This window comes from Falco peregrinus, chromosome 3 (assembly GCF_023634155.1).
Source record: "Falco peregrinus isolate bFalPer1 chromosome 3, bFalPer1.pri, whole genome shotgun sequence".
NCBI classification, from domain to species: Eukaryota; Metazoa; Chordata; class Aves; order Falconiformes; family Falconidae; genus Falco; species Falco peregrinus.
Window position 1 is genome coordinate 1,100,989 of NC_073723.1, and position 16,332 is coordinate 1,117,320.

General features: G+C 48.8%; 1 long non-coding RNA gene across 1 annotated transcript; it reads left to right on the forward strand.

The window, feature by feature from the left end:
- The first annotated feature begins 5,895 nt into the window (after positions 1-5,895).
- On the forward strand, positions 5,896-11,687 carry LOC129784223 (uncharacterized). The gene is made up of 4 exons (XR_008746685.1): positions 5,896-5,986; positions 9,453-9,690; positions 10,532-10,676; positions 11,652-11,687. It is a non-coding gene; the product is annotated as an uncharacterized LOC129784223 (long non-coding RNA).
- The last annotated feature ends 4,645 nt before the right edge of the window (positions 11,688-16,332 follow it).

Genomic DNA, 16,332 nt, shown 5'->3' on the forward strand with positions numbered 1-16,332 from the left:
TTTAAAGAGTGCTACGAGGCTGGATTACCCGATAACCAGTACAATTGGAACAGCAGTATACCCCCTCTTTTTTGAAGGAAGGCGGTAGGTCATTTTGAACAGCATAGAATCATAGAATCATTTAGGTTGGAAAAGCCCTTTAAGATCATTGAGTCCAACCGTTAACCCAACACTGCCAAGCCCACCACTAAACTGTGTCCCTGAGCACCACATATCTTTGAAGTGCCTCCAGGGATGGTGAGGCCACCCTGAAACTTCCCTAGGCAGCTGGTTCCAGTCCTTGACAACCCTTTCAGTGAAGAATTTTTTCCTAATGTCCACTGAAAACCTCCCCTGGGGCAACTTGGGGCCATTTCCTCTTGTCCTATCCCTTGTATCCTTGTTGGATCTGGTAGAAATGATCCCCAAATGGCAGTGTGTAAAGGATTAATTTAAATTCCAGATTCCGGTTGCCTGGCATTAGCAAAAATAAAGCTCTTGTGTTATTTCTCTTAACAGTTAAAAATTAGATGCAGGAAAAATAAAGAGAAACACTTTAAGTTCTGAATTTCCCCCCCCCCATTTACATTTTGGTAAGACAGAACTAATTTGCTCTCCTATCTGCTGTGCATCCTGCTGCTGAACTAATCTTTTCTATGCCCTAGCTTGTTATTAGCCTTGCTTATTACGGAAAGACTTACTTTCGAGGACTCCTTTTAATTCCATTTGCTACTCCACTTGCCTTTTGTCTTAAATGTTATTTTTTTGTAGCGTCCTTTGAAAGATTCTTGGCCTTTTCTAACCTGGGACAAATTTATAGTAGCCTGATCAAGTTTTCCTAATCATGAATGATCTTCCCAGCAGGATATGTTCTCTGTCTTCTTGCTAACAGGATTCAGGACACATTCTGTTTTAAAGTGCCCTTACCCTTGAACCATTGTGCTGGGATTTAGTGGATTGATGCAAACTCTAGTAGATTTTTCTTGAGGCTTTTCTGTGTCGCTTTGCACAGCACTGGTAAGATACCTACTGTCAAAGTGCTTGCATTTTAGTAATAACACCTTGGCATTGTTAAAGTAAGTATGTTTAAATTTTCCTTTGGCCGACTTACCTGTTTTAATTCCTTAAGTATTCAGGTTTCTTCTGAGACAGGTCGAGGAAAGGAGCACTTGTTCTTTACAGACGATAAAATAGCAGAAATAAATGTGTAAATAGGCATGACCATTAGGCCGTTAGGGGTGTTTCTGTGGGTGTGTCTGCTATGCCCAGAATGGTGTAAGAACAGTAATCCGCTTTGCAGATTTGGCTGTATGACCATGTCACTATGTTTAGAGGTGCAGGCATCAATAGATGCAAGTGTTTTCACAGAATTAAGAAAACCACCTTGTCCATGCAGTCCAGCCGTAAATGATGCACAGAACAAAAAATGATAGAAAAAAAAATGTCTTTTCAGACCCATATGAGTAAATAGAGTATTCTGTGCTGTCCTGTGCACGCATGTGTGTACATGTATTCATAGCCAGTGAGTCGTGGCTCCTAAGCCTGATTTAAAATCTGAATGAGTTCATTATAGTCCCCCCTCCCCCCCCCCCCCCAAAAAAAAAAATCTCTGAAGAATCAATCTAATCTGCTTTACTAAATGAACATGTGAAAGTGCTTACCAGGGATAAACCTGGGGACTCTACATATTTCTCTCTTTTTCCTCCAACAGAATGAAAACACCTTTGAGACAATAAAGGAGTTGGAAGAGGAGCCAGTGTGTCCCATTCAGTATTCTCGGTGTATCTGCATGCACCGCTTCCCCTGTTTGGTTTCTGATCTAGACGGGAAGGACAGGGAGGGTGTAAGGACATTGCAACTCTCTCTCTCAAGAAGATAGGCTTTTGTGCTGGCTTCAGGCAGTTCTGAGCTCTTTGGGGCTTAAATCTCCCCAGAATGGGTGTGATGTTGAGTTCGTCTACTCCGGGGCAAATGGAGAGGAGGAGGGGCGCCTGGAGGGAGGACCCCTGGCGCAGGGGACACCCTGAGCACCAGAAGTTGTTGGAACCAGTGATGACTAGAGCTGTGACCAGGGGGGACCTCTCAGATTTCTCTGCATGGGGTACCCCAGTTGCTGGGACATACATGAAGCAGAGATTGTGCCGTGTGGTGGGAGGGTGACTTGGTTTGCAAAGGGGGAGCTCAGGCCAAGCCCCTGCAAGGCAGGTAGAACTGCAGATCCTCCCTGTGCTTCGTGTTCACCTTGCCTATGGCAACCTGCCGCAGAGAAGCTGAGCACAGCCCTTTGCTGACACCCAGCAGCTAGTGCTCCCTGCTGTGCCCCTCTGAAATGGTTTGGTTGATCGTCATTTCATGGAGAGCTCTATTGTCCCCCCAGCCAGGGCTACTGCAGCAATAGCAAACCAGGGCTTCTAGTTACTCCCGGACGCCTGCCTTCCTCCCCCTCTGCATCTCCCCAGCTCTCACAGAGGAGGGGTTGCCAGTGATACCTTCTCCAGGCAGGGCACATCTGCAGCTTCCATTGAATACCCTCCTTCCCTTTGAAAGCCCTGCCTCTTTCTGGCGGGTGGCGTTTGCTCATTTCCGTGAGCGCTTTTGCAGGTGCTGGTGACATGGGAAGGAAAGGGACATACAGTGCTGGAGGTAAAGAGCCGCTCTGCGTCTGTTTACACCGTGTTTGTACAGCTGAGGTGGGTACAAATCACGGGTGGCTTTGCTGGAGAACTTTGCCAGGGATCTAACTGACCCCCTGTTTGGGAGTCCCAGAGCAGCACGTTCGGTAACAGGAGATCGCTGCGCTGCCTGCCCTTGCCGTTGCTGTTGCGCATGCGGCAGTAAATACCTCTGCACAAAACTGAGTCCGGGTAGAGTCCACGGAGACAGTTTTGGTAAGAATCCCAGGTGCTGCAGAAAAGCAGTCTGAGGTCTCAGCTGAGCTGTACTGCTTCAGAAGGGAGATTAGCCATAGATGCGTACGTGCTTTCTTTCTCAGAGAGGGGGAGGATGGTGTGGGATAGTCCTTTGCTCGGTGGTCCTGTGGGCATGTGTACTGGAGAGGAGCCATCACAGGCCACCTCTTCTTGAGCAAGCCACCACTGTGGGAGGCACTGAGATGCTCAGCAGAGGCAGTTTAGGAGCGACAGGGGTGGCTGGTGATCTGTCCCGCTGCTTGGAGGTAATCCCCTCCATACAACCCTGAGATGCAACGTACCCAGCTAGAAGGAATCCCAGCAGAGATGGACAAAAAGATGAACACGTGCAGGTATTGCTTCCCAGCAACATGCGAAAAAATTCATCAGCAGTACATATCCTTCATGTATCCGTTCATATGGAAGGTGGATATTTATGGTTTTTAGTGTAAGTCAAAAGTTGTTGGACAGTCTGTTTTGCCTTGGAACGAAACCATAAAATTAAATTTTGCAAAGCAACCCGTGTTTGAAATCCGTGGACAAGGTGAAATGCCATGTGCGTGAGAGCGTTTCTCGTCAGCGCGGATCTTTGCTGTCTCTAAAGCAGTGCAGGCTGGGGCTGTGGGTGCTACTGGAGATATGCAGCCCGCCTGCACTGCAGGAAGGTCATTCTGGTCTGACTGTCAGATGGAGCTGTATGTTGTGCAGTATTGTACGTGTTGTGCCAAGCTTTGTGCAGGTAAAGAAAGCAGCAGTCATGTATTTGACAACAGCAATCATAGGTGATGCTGTGAAGAAATTCAGGGAAAATCTGCGGCGCAAGTGATTTTGACTATTAGTAATGTGTCATTAATTTAAAAATAACCAGTGCATGGGTGTTGGTCAGAAATGCCTGGTTTCTCATGTGTAAATGCACCAAGTCAGAGGCACTGATGGAAGTGCCTGGATGAATCGGTAAAACAGGGCTGGGCTAGCCAGGGCTGGCACGGGCAGCGTGTGCAGCATGTAGTTGTTTAGGCAATAGCTCTAATTCAGAGTTATGATGGAGGCGCTGGATGTGCTTGGTTTTGAAAGCACACGGTCTTTGTTAGCTTCAACGGAAACTGCAGGATTCTGCTGTGCAAATCAATGAAACTGTGAGATACAATCCACTGTTCAGGATAGTCAGAACACGTTTTTAAGGAAGTCTCTGTTGGTAGGTAAAACCGCTGCTGAAGCAATAGCAGCGATGGAGCGTGTGTAAAAGAGCCTGGGGAGACCCGCAGCCTTCTGGAGCCAAGCAGAATATTTAGGTTTGCATAACGCCGTCCAGCTTTACCCCAGCACTGCTGTGAAGTGTCGCACCTCATCTGAAACCAGCAGGCAGGGAAATAGGGAAGTGATTCTCCCTTCCCCGCCCTGAGGAGGAATGTGGCCTCTAGAAATGCTGAGGGACTTGGTACTTTATGCAGTAAGATTTGCACATGTGTTTTGCCAGAGATACCGAGGCTAGAAAAACGTGGCAAGCAATCATTCTATGTTCAAGACACCCATCATTATAAATTATACCTATAAGCACTTTTCAGCTGCAGCGCTAGGACTCCTGGAATAAAAGGGGTTTCAGCACCAGCTGTTTCCCTTTGAACTGGTGGAAATTAAGTGTCAGGATTACCTGCTCCTCTGCTGTCAGACAAATGGCGTGTGAAGTGAGTTGGGAGGAGGTATGAAGATGCACAAAAACCTAGGTGAGCTGAAGACGACCAGATGTCAAGTTTACAATCTGCATTACCTGTGCTCCTGGGAGCCTGGGAGCCCAAGCCCGTGTGCCACCTCCTCCCGGGTGTGCTTCCTAGTGAGAGGATCCTTAGCCCGAGTGGGGCGGCTGTGGTTTGTCTGTGAACCTGTGGGCAAGGGTCAGGAGGGAGAGGAGAGCCTGACGGGGAAGAGCCCGTTTGTCATGTCAGAAGCAGATGGTCCCTGTGTGAGGCCACGTGACACCAGCCCCCCGGTTCCCGTGAGAGTTGCCCCCCTGAACGCAAAGTGCCAGGGCCGGGAAGGCTGGGCTGGGGCTGTGTGGGCGTTTGTGTCAGTCCGTGAGTGACCTCTCCCTGCCCCTCGCCTTCCCAGCCCGGCCTGAAACGGGTTTTGCTCGTCTGTTGCGCGCTGTAAAAACCGCTGGGTGCTGGGGGAGCGGGGAAGCAATGGCAGCTGCTCTCATGTAACCCACCCGCTGTCACCCTGGGATGTGCCATGTTATGTCAGCGTCACTCCAGTCTGTGAGCAGCAGCTGAAATACCGATAGAGAAGGGAGAAGAAACCCAGGGTGTAACTCTTCTGGAGAGCAGCCGATAGCACTTGCGCTCTGTTTGTCTTGTTCCATGTCAGTAATACATTTATATAACTTTTCGTAGTGATTTTTTTTTTTCTTTTCTACAGGATCCGTACCGCAATGTCTGGAAGTACAATTCAGTTTTCCAGCAACATCAGTGGGTCTTCTGCTCAGGCATCTATTGTCAGGGCAGCAGTTTGACTGAAATACTCTGTCTAGATCCATGTCTAGAGACACATTTGTGTCGTGCAAGGAATAAAGCTGGGGTCTTGAAGATTTCAAGCCTGTGACTTTGTTGTTCGTGATTTTCTGTGCACAACACACAGGGAAACGGAAATTGCTGGAGGAATACTGTGTGGCGCACTGTGTGTCAGAGGTACAGAGGTGTATATCTACGTATGAGAGAGAGAGAGGTTGTGCATGTTTAAGAAACAGGAATGGCCTATTTGTGACCATATATAGTGATTTTCAGCCAATTTCCCGTATACGTTAAAAGGTATAATGCCCTGGAAGAAAGGATTTCACACAGATGCATCTTCAGTCTGTATTATGATAATTTTCTCTCTGGGAGTGCACAAATTTGAGGGGATGTTTTATTTTGTTAAGATTTTTGTCACAAGTAGGATGATTCAAGATGCACTCTAGGTGTAAATAAGTAGTATTAAGTCATGCTGGTTATAAAAATGTGTGGTTTTTCACTGCACGTGAGAACTCGGGATCTACCTTTCATACGTCATCATCAGCTGAGAAAGAAGACGTGAAGGATGCCATTGAATATTATGGGGTGTGGGTGTGTAAACCCAAGTATTTTGGATTACAGCCTGATTCAGTAAGTTGTACTATACACTAAGGTAAAGAAAACTTACCAGTCAGTGAATAATGCTGAAGGGAGAGTCCTGTAGGTGAAGGCTGTATCCCAGTCTGAAGTAAAGTTGGATACAGTCTTCTTACGGTGGGGTAAAATCCTTGTCACTATGCCAGATGCTTGCTGTTACACTGATTTGTTTTCAGTTGGTTTGCTTAAATTTTGAGCGGTGTTTTTCCTCTTGTGCACTGCTGAGAAACAGTGCGGGCAAATGCGGGTTTTTTTGCCTGTGCAAAACGCACGTTCAAGTGAAGAGGGAGATTTGTCTATAATACGCTGATCTGATTGATTAAACATGCCGGTCTTCCTCTTTGTAAGACAAAGATCAAAGAGAACGCCTTGAAATGTGGTGACCTTTCTGATGCTGCCCCGGCCTCTGCAAAATACGCTCTTGTTTGGCCACGTGAAGTGTTTGAAAAGGGTTTTCTCAGAGGGTATCCTAGAGGGGAATAAGGCAGGTGTCCTGCTTGTGGCGGGCGTGCGGGGCAGGGCTGCACAGAGGGGTCTGGCGTCCTCTGGAACACCCGAAGGGACAGCGTAGCAAATGATTTCCACCCCACCGGGCATCACGAGAGAGGGACGTGCCTAATTCTAGCAGGCAAAGCGCAGGACTTATTAAGCCTGTTGCAAGGTGGTAGTAGTTGGCCAGTGAGCTTGGGAAGGGGGAGGGTGAGACAGGTGGTGTCTGGCTGAGGTGCTCCTTCCCTCTTGTGAGCAGAGGGGTCTTTGCCGCGGGAGAACAGGGCCTGGCTGACAAGAGGGGAGCGCGAGGAGCGTGAGGGTCTCAGCCTGCTGGGACACCAGGGCTGCAGGCCCTGTTCAGAAGGCACCACGAGCCGAGGAGGCATGTGGGGAGGGAGCGTGTGGGCAGGACTGTGACACGGGGCAGAAGCAGTCGGAGCTGTTGAGAAACAGCGTGGGGACAGGGGCTTGAGGGGGCTGGGTAGGGTTAAGGCATGGTGCGGTTTTCCTGCAAGCTTGGGTTCCTGATTCCTGGGGTGAGGGCAGGAGCAGGCAGGTTTCCCTAATAAATCCTTTCCTTTGCACCTTGGAATGGAATTTATTATTTCTGAAGCTTGGGTGAAGAAATAATCCTCCCTTAGCCAGTTCTCTGTGTGGTGAACGGTAAAAAGCTTGTCACGTTCATTCCCCTTGGGTTAGCTTAGACGGCCGGGGACTGTAAAATGCCAGACAGTAGAGCGCGATGGAGGGAGGAGGGTGGGTGAGAAAAATGTTGGCAGTCTTAATGAAAAATGGTATTAAAGCAATAAAGCGTGAAAAATAAACATGCTCTGTGACAAATGCTGGCAGTTACAGAAAGCGAGCAGGCGAGAAGGTAAAAGCAACCCTAATGCCTAGGCAAATCTAACCCAAGAAACTGTTGTTTCCGAGTCCTTCTCTTGTTAAGAAGATGGTGACGCAGTGAACCTTTCATTTAGTATCCCTTGATTTTTATTATAAAAATGGCTTTCAAAATGCCTTATTTCTATTATAGGATGAGTTTGCAACAGGAATTGCATAGATTAACTGTATTGTTTTTTCTTGATAATCTTTCTGTCTGTAGCTGTTTACTTAAGGATAAATATATTTTAGAAACTACCAACTTGATAGAAAAAAACAGCACATGAAAATCCCACTGATAAGGCAGCAATTTTACATCGGAAAATGAGGAATTGCACAGTGCTGACAAGCAGTTACGTTCAAAACCTTGGGAAGAAAGGTATGCAAGAATGTGGGTTGAAAATGAGAAAAGGGAGTTGAAAACAAGTTTTCAAAATGTTACAGCAGAACTAAAGCAGCTGTTTGGTGAAATTAATGAAGCTGGGAAAACTGCTTCCCCTGTGGAAGAAGTGTCAGAAGATGGCTTCAGCGATGAATTGAAGAGTTCTCATGTTGTTTCATCTCATGCAACAGAGTCAAGTAACAACTTAGAAAGTAAAGGTGAATTTGGAGATATTAAACTTATGCTAGGTGGGAAAGTACCCAAAATGGAAACTGTAATCCGAGTCTTGGTGTCCTTTCTGATCAAGATAACTGAAATGCAAACACGGAAGATACCTGGAGTACGGATGAAGAAGATTGCACAAATAATATCAATGATACAAAGGTGCCTCTAGCAAATGGAGAGAGAGAAAAAAAAAGCCTCTTATGGAAATGGAAGAGAATGAAGATGGAAGTAGCAGAAATGCAGTGGGAGGTTGTGAATACTTCCTGAGATACAGCTTAAAACCCAAGTCTTTTGGATGACGTTTCTAATATGATTCCTAAAATAAGACCAGTTTCTACACGTGATGAAAATGCACTTTTTGTAACAGAGAGGGAACCTGGAAAAGACTCTGGATTTAGTGACGATTTTCCCAGGGACTGCTTTATCGACAACAAAATAGGAGAAACAGAAATGGAAAGTCTTTTTGCAAATGCTCAGCAATCATGTGCCATGCTGAAAAGGAATCTTGATGAAGAACTAAAACAAGATACGGGAAGATTTAAGGGTAAGGTAGGAATGCTGCAAATAGTAGTCCTGGCTTTGGAGAAAGAGAAGGTACAGCTGCCAAAAGAGGTAGTTCACCTGCTACTCCTTTATTCTTTAATCTCGCTCCGGATCAATGGTCCTGTTCACTTCAGCTATTTGTCACGAAGGGAAGATGCTTCCTACAAATTGGGTTGTGTTCTAATGGAAATAGGTGACTGGTGAATAAAGAGGGCAGTGGAGAGTTGTCTTTTTCCCCATTTTTGGAAAACGGAATGCATTATTGTTCCAGTTTAACAGCAGGTGGCACTCGGTTCCAGTGCAAGTAGTTATCACTTCATTGCCATAAACAGAAATCCATATAAATATGTCGGTTCTGATTCTGAATCAAAGAATGAAAATAGCTTCTGAACAGGGTCTTGACTATTAATTCATGTGCTGTGATATCTGCATGGTGTGTCTTCATTGTCTTTTGTGAAAATTCCTCTTTCCTGTGAAACCATTTGTGTTTGTGGGTTTGGGATCTTTTTTTTCTTTCCTCCCCTTGTTCAGGGAGCAGTAGCCCAGCACAGTTCCACTTGATTTTTTTCTGGTGGTGTTACAACTAACGCTGCAGTCCTTCTAACTGTCCATCTGTAATGCTTTCACTTTTTTGTTGTTCATGTTTTAAGATACACTATTGTTTTCTTTCTAAGGGCTGTATTTTTGTTATGTCTTTCATGATGAGTGAATTTGAAGAACTCTCAATGACATAATACACTTTGTGGTGTAATTTTGTGAAAATGCTTCTCTATGGATTAAAAAAAAGATTTCATTTTGTATTATTTCAAAGGTAAACCCTGAATCAATCCATCTTGGATGTGGTGTTTCTGTCTTCTAGAAATACTAAGAAATACACGAAGCTTAACTTTGTTTTTATAGGTTGAGAAGAAAAAAGCAAAGAAAGATGTTCAAGAGCACAGGCGGTGGCAAAACAGGAATGTCTGGATAAATTAAATACACCACCAGGCAACATGACTAATTGGCAAATGAAGCAAAAGATTACTCTAAGGAAGAACGCCTGTTTGAAAATGGAGAATGAAAACACTATAGAAGAAAAAAACAAAAAGAGTTTTTCATCTGGGGAGAGCTCAAAATTGATTAAAATGCCAATGAAAGGGTAAGCTAAGGAAATAATCTCTAATTCTTATTTGTAGTGCTATGTAAGTGTCTTAGGTTTTCTAATACTGTAGTAGTTGAAGTAGTTTCCCCAGGGGTGAAAGCCCTAGTGAGTAGTCCACTGCTTCTCAAAAAGCGAAGAAAATTTCTTTTTAGAAAACACGAAGCTCACGATGGAGGTTCAATTTTATTGCCTGCTCTAAAAAAAGAAAAGTGGACAAAAAAAGAAAACAAACCCCACCCAAATTCCTGTGATTTACATGTTAATACTGAGGCAAAATGCATCTTCAAAACCAGAAAGAAAAGCAGACTGGAAAAAGCAGTTACTTTTGTAGGAAACGGCCACCTAGAAAAGAAAAGTAGGAAATTGGGGTTTGCTACTACTCCCTTTTCTAGGTGATTTTAGTGATCTCCGTGCAGTTGGTGTTTTCATTAAGTTAATATGCCCTTTGTCAGGAGAAGATGATATTACCGAACCGGTCTCAAAAGTCTAAAGCAGGCACACATATTTTTATGTAAACCTAAGCAGGAGTTTTTTCCTGTCTGTCCTTCAAGGAATCTCTGCTCTAGATGCTTTCTGTACCGTGGCTATTTGGATATAGTCCAGCTTAACCTGGATCTAGCTCAGATTCCATGTGTCCCCCTCACTCCTAGGGGCAGGTTTTTTAAGCACTTGGGTATCTTCCATGATCTTTGCAGTCAAGTCTGTGGTTTTATCATAGATATTTGTCGTCTCAGTTGTTTCTGGACATCATCTTAAGTATGTCTGTTTCACAGAAATACTTTTTGCAAACCTACTCACTCGGTGATTTTTTTCTTTCTTTCCGTGTAATGCACTAAAGTTGCCCTGAATGCCAAAGGTGCAAAGGAAAGTAAAAGACAGCCTTCAAAGCAGAAGGCTCATCAGCAGATGAGCTCTTCCAGTGGCAATCATGGTCAAGTACCGGACGATAGCACTTCCAGTGAAACGTCTCAGGATGAAGGAAGGTATGCATATAAGGAATGTTGAAAATAAAACTTACTGATAAAAACTGACCTGAGAGCTGGAGGCAAGTTTGGGGTTTTTGTTGTATTTGGGGTTTTTTGGCAAATCTGATGCATATGAAGATTCTTACTCTTTCGCGTGACCACACTACCTGATGCGCTTTGTGTTGACACACATTTCTTTTTTGTTTAGAGTGCCTTGAACATGCTGGCCGAGTCAACAACGAGGTCACGTGCACAAATTCTGATTAATTACATGAGTGTGTGCACAGGCGTAGAAGTATTACATGTGTTTAAAAAGGGCGAGGAGAGACTTACAGAAAAGCAAAATTCCTCTTTCACTGCAGGTATCTCAGGATTTTTTGCCCTGCTCCCCGCTCCACCTTTTCTCTTGCAGCTGCGTACCCTCCTGACTTCTTGCCCACCCTGAACTTACCTGTGTGGGTTGTGGCAAAGTGAGAAAGAGAAGTTGTTGACACTGTTCAGCACTAGCTAAAAATCTGGTGTGTTATCACCGCTGTTTTGGTCAGAAATCTAACACACAGCGCTGTGTGGGCTGCTGTGAAGAAAATAAACTGCATCCCAGCCAGACGCAGGACACCAGAGAATCCAAAATTACAGTTCTTTGACCTGTAGGAGAAGGATTCTCAGTACTGAAGAGAGCTAAACCCCTGGTATTAAACAGGGAATGCACGTAACCGTATAGCTACATGTCTGTAGCTGTAAGATTTCTGTCACTTTGTGTGAAGCTGAGAGAATAGTTATTTCAACTACTTGCTTAATATCTTGCAGGAGAAATAGCCTTCCAATAGACATAATGGTAGACAGTAACTGTTTCAGTCTTCAACTACATCTAACAAAGTTGTTATACTAGATTTTAGTTTAATTCATTTCTGCAGTGAAGTTTTCAAAGCAACTGTAGTGTTATTCATAATCAATGTAAGCATTTCAGTACTGAAATATATTTCTGTTTTCTAGACCTGCAGCAACAACCGGGAGTGAAAAGAACAAGGTACTGTAAAACTGGTTTCTTGATAAACGGTTTCTATCAGTTTTTAATCACTTAAATGGGAACTGTGTTTATGTTGTTGTGATAAAGAACTTAGTCCCAAAATAGGATTGCAATCAAAGTTTGCAATTTATTAAGCAAATAGAGGCAAGCAAACAGCGCTGGGTGCGTCGGGAGCCTCCGCTCCACCAAGACGCGCGCTGTACAAAGTTTATTTTTGGTTTATGTTTCCTAAACTAAGACATATTCCTAGCTATTTCTAAGAAAGGGTCGGTTTATGTAAATGGGTCCTTGGAACAGGCGTGTACTTCGTGGCGCATGCTCTTTCTATCTCCGAGGGTCTTCTTAACCCCTGTCTGGCGGTCGGTGGATGAAGTCAGCAGTCTTCCTCGGCTCACCCTTAGGATGACCCTAGATTTTACGCATGCGCCCTGTAAACTTCTCTTACTTAACACTCTGCTGTTAGCAGCTCAGCCTGCATATCAGGGTGTGTAACCAGATGTCCTTTTTAAGATACAGAAATGAGGTATGTAGCCAGATGTTCTTTGCAAGATACAGGAACTATAGACATTGATCACTCTGTTTTTCTTAAGCGTGTGGTTATACAAGGGTATGTAAGAGAGAAGGTTACATTTCATCCTGCGGTCCTAGCATTGTTCTATATCGACACGAATCAAATGAACACATTTCACACAGGGAAAGTGGCTGTGAAGAGGGAGAGCGATTTAGTGGGGCAGAAGGTTTTAGCCCAGCCGCAGGGTGGGAGCGGGCCAAACCAGGGGAAGTGATACAGGCTCCCCTGCGCCAGGCTGTGGGAAATGAAGGACCCATTACGGTGACGGTCCCGTTTTCAATAACAGAGTTGAAGAATTGCAAAAGCAACCGCAGGAAATTACCGAGACGACCCTAAGAAGGCGGCTGGTGTTTTTGAAATAATGATGGTTAAAACACAGGATGGTCCATGGCCGGAGCAGTGCGCTCCCCAGCCAGCTCTGGGAGCCGAGCGGCAACTCCCTGTGGGGCCGAGTGCTGCCCTGGGGGCTGGCAGGGGAGCCGGCACAGGGGCTTTTCCAGCTGGGACACGGAGTGCAGCTTCTCCAGAGCAGAGCAAGGGCTCATGTTCACGGCGGAATATTTGGAGGAGGGGTTTGGAAAAGTGGCTTCCTTTTGGAGCAGGAGACAGGTCTGCTTCCTTTGGGAGCCAAGAGCAAAGTGCCTCGGAAACCTTCTAGCAGCTCTGTGTCACTTTACAGAGGCTGAGGATGCCCGGTGCAGCCGTCTCCGCTGGAGCAACCAGCACTCGGGGGATGCAGGCTGCTCCTGCCCACGCCTTCCCCAGGTGAGTGCGTTTCCTCTGCAGCCCTCGACTGACCGAGCGGGCGGATTCCCAGCTCCTGATCAGGAGTGCGCCTTGCCGGGGCTCGGCGTTGCACGTTGAGTCTGGGAGGGGGCCTGACCTGAAGGGGCTGGTTTCTGGTTAACTTACGATGAGTTGGGGTTACACGTGTGTTCTCCTGGAGTGGCCGGGCAGCGTCACTGCGTTTCTCATGCCCAGCCTGCCTGTCACTCCCGTCAGAGAGAGCCATCTGCACACAGGGAGGGCTTTAAGCTACGCCGCCCGGTGTTGGGGGGAGATTGCTAATAAAACCCATGCATGGCTGCATGGCCACAAGGAAGAGAGGTGCCGTGCCTCACACGAGAGTCGTGAGGATTAGTGCTGGGAAGCTGCAAGAGGGTAGGGGTCACCCTTCTTCAAGCCTGTGTCATCATTTACTGCCCAGGTTTCGCTTTACGGTGGTCAGCAGAGCAGTGGCCAAGGCTTTGTCCGCCTGGGCCAAGAAGGCTGCAGCAAAGTCCAGGCTCAGACAAGGTATGGGAACAGGTCTCTGCTGCCCAGCTGAGGCCCTGCCCCGCGCTGGGTGACCACAGCTCCGTCAAAAGGCACTCCCCAGGGGGCTGCTCTGCTGAGTTTCCTCCTTTGCCAGGTGCAGAGGCGCCATCCTGGCAAGCTGCTGCAGAGACGGAGGAAGCTTTCCCTTGCTGCACTGCCAAGTCAGGGGCCAGGCACAAGGCAGAAAGACTTGGGCAAGAAGACTTCTGAGAGGTGAGACCCTGGTGGGAAGGGATGAAAGGGATCCTGCACCCATGGAGGAGAGACATCCCCTCCGGACACTCCGGCTGCAGGGACGCGGCAAGGTCCCTGACACGTGCCGCATGGCTCTTATGTGCTTGTTTCCCCTGTTGTGGGCCCCTCCCTGGGGAAGGTGGTGGATGCTGAGTGCACCCCACGTCCCTGTGGTTCCCTCACGCAAGAGCTGAGGTGCAGTCCTCCCCCGTCCATCTGAGGGGGCTCAGGAAAGGCTCCCCGCTGCCAGCAGAGATGGCCCCACCTCGCGTGCTGCTTCTGCCAGCCTGGGGAGCTTTGGTGCCAGGCGAAAGTGGGAGAGCAAACTGCCCCGTGCTCATGCCGACTGCTCCCGGTGCCTCTTTGCAGTGCGCTCCCCCCACGTCCAGGCAGCTCCCCCAGGATGAAGGAGGCAGGCAGGCAGGAGCCGGCTTCTCCAGCCAAACCCACCTCTACACTCCCATCCTCAGACGACTGCCAGAAAGCGCTGCAGGTGTGTGCCTTGCTGTAGCTACCGTGCTGCTGGGGACTCGGCAGAAGCCTCTTTGTGCAGAGAGCCAGCCTGAAAGGACCCCTGGACGTGCGCTCCTTGTCAGCTGTCTGTCACCTCCTTCAGATCTTCCTTGCCCCCTGCATTGTCACAAAACACTTTCTCCTGGCCCAGGGGCTATGGGAGATGCCCAAGTCCTTTCTCGGCTGTTCACAGTGGAGGGCTTTGGTCGCAGCTGTGTTTGCCAGGAGCCTAGAATGACCCCAGAGCCCCCGATGTGTTAGGGGCAAAGCCCTGCCAACCGACCAGCTGAGGCAAGGGGCGGCAACACGGGTCAGACCCGAAGGACACCCGTTCCAGGCGCTGAGACTAATCCTGCCTTCTGCTGCCTTGCCATCCCCTCCAGGAGGTCTGGCAGCTGCCTGCAGAGTGGGAGCAAGTGAGGCCCAAGTGGCAAGAGCAGCTCGAGCAAGCAAAGGCAGAGTGGGCGGCGTGGGGAGCCTGGTCTGCGGGGAAGGACCGACAGCAACCCCAGGTACGGGCAGCGATTGACACCGCTGAGAGCAGCAGCGACCCTCTCCTTCGGGGCACCCAGGGCGGCAGGTCTCCAGAGCGGGGGAGCAGGACAGACATCCGGCTGCAGGGCAGGGGTTTGCCTGCTCAGGCTCGTGAGGGAGAGAGTGGCAGCAGGATGCAAGCGACAAAATCGGCCGTGATAAGAGGCACGCAGTGCTGGGTCTCCCGGCTGCCAGGTCCTGCTGCAGGCTCCTTTCAAGAGGTCCTCTGGGAAACAGCACCTGTGGTTGCCGTCTGCTTTGCTGAGAGCGTCTGCTCCTTGGCAGGCACTCGGCACTGGAGGCACTTGGACTCCCCACCCTCCAGCCCAGCCCAGGAGAAAGGCAGTCAAGGAGAGGTGGAGAAAGGCTCCAACCCCTCTCCCAGCCGAGCAGAAGACAGCAGCAACCTCTAGGCCTGGGGGAAACCTGCATTAGGGAGGAAATAGGCATTTCCTCCTCCCCTTAAGCTTTGAGTGTTGTTCTGTAGAAGGAAGAGAGTTGCCTTATTGCCCCAGGATGGGGTAGGGGAGCCCGGAGGCAGCGGTGCCTGAGCCTGGGACAGGGTTCTCCAGCCTGGAGGCCAAAGCTGTTGGTGGGACTCTTCCCTCCAGCCTCCCGCCTGGTCTCTGCAGGGGGCAGGGGACCCGTGCTGGGGCAGCAAACACTGCTGTAAAGCCTAAAGGTGTCTCCAGGGGCTGCTCCCAGCTCTGCCTGGGAGCTGCTGCTGTCAGATTCACCCACTAGCAAGCAATTCCTGGTCCAGGAGTGACAACTGCAGGGAGGAGAACAAGTCTGGGTGCCTAATATCAAGGTCTCCAACATCAGCTGAGCAGCGTTTATTTTAATGGGTTTTTTTGTTCTCCCCAGCAGTTTCCATTGTGCCCCAAAGCCATTTTCTGTCAGAGAAGGTGCAGGCATGTGCATGAGACACAGGTGTTTCTCTGTGTTGTAACTGGGAACAAAGGCAGCTTTTCTTTTCATTCCAGCTGGAAAGGGAGCACAGAGCGTCAGCCCCAGGGAGGCAGCCCTGCTCCCTCGTCCTGGCTGTGGGTGTGAGCCCGTGCACGCTCCATCTCTGGAGGAAAGGCACTGAAGAAGAGCAGCCTGGGAGGGGCCTCCCAGAGCCGGCTGGGGAGAGGGCTGGTCACCCCGCGGCCCATGGCGACTGCCGGGAGCAGCTCGGCGTGGCCAGTGGCCTCTGGGCACGGGCCTGCAGGCCTCCCCTGCGTTCTGTAGGTGGGCACCGGAGCGTCCCCAGGCCTGGGCGCCCTGCGTGGGAGCCATGCCTGGGGACAAGGCCCCGGGCGGTGGCACCCAGAGCTGCTGCACGCACACAGGACTGAGCTCTGCAGAGGCTGCTGGCACCGGGGGGATGTGGGAGGTGCGGGCTCGGGCCTGCTGGGGCCTCTGTGAGGGGCAAGCAGGGGCTGCCCCACGCCGGGCACAGCCGGGCACAGCCAGTCCCCGCCAGGCTCCAC